The sequence below is a fragment of the Triticum dicoccoides genome, chromosome 3A (assembly GCF_002162155.2).
Source record: "Triticum dicoccoides isolate Atlit2015 ecotype Zavitan chromosome 3A, WEW_v2.0, whole genome shotgun sequence".
Lineage (NCBI taxonomy): Eukaryota > Viridiplantae > Streptophyta > Magnoliopsida > Poales > Poaceae > Triticum > Triticum dicoccoides.
Genome location: NC_041384.1, coordinates 597,066,974 through 597,067,711, shown reverse-complemented (window position 1 = coordinate 597,067,711; position 738 = coordinate 597,066,974).

The window sequence follows — 738 nt, the reverse complement described above, 5'->3', positions numbered from 1 at the left end:
CGCTTCGTTTTGTACTATAATTGCATTTGTTGATGCAAAACCATGGCCAACACACGGAGAGCAGGCAAGTAATTAAGCACCATTAGTGATCCACACTGTTTTCCCTGACAATTGGATCCTTTCCTGGTAGATCTATCTAAATAACTGTATCTGCTTTCTGAGGAAGAAGATGAACAGTATCTACCCTTAGCAGTTCAATTAGCAACTTAGCATTAGCCTTTCGCAGCAAAGGGGGCGGTGGGCCACGCGACGGCGATGCTTTGCTCTCGTGTCCACACTGACCACAGTACTTGGCCTGTGACTGCGAGCAAAGAGCAAAGCCATGCAATGAATCCCTTCCTTTGTCCTTTGCGCGCACAGGGGCCCTCCTCCCTCCCTCACCCACCCAACGGGGGCCGTACGTCTCTCTCCCTCTCTCTCGTCTCCCTCGCCGCGCCACTGTAGCGCGGCTGTTCATGCATGCCTTGCCGGCCGCCTCCCATGGCCACAGACGTCCCACAGTCTTCTTTTCTTTTCTTTCTTTTCCTTTTTCTCGCGCTGCCGCCACCCTGAGCAACGGTCGTGGTCTCCTCCGCTTGAATTAATTCTTTCCTGATAGATGGATCACATGCGCCCTGTGCTCGTTCCAGAGCTCAGCCCTCGGAAAAATGTCAGGTCTTGTCTGGAATTATTGTGCGCGTATATATATATATATATAGGCCACTGCCTTGCCTTGCCCGTATATATGGGGTAGACAAG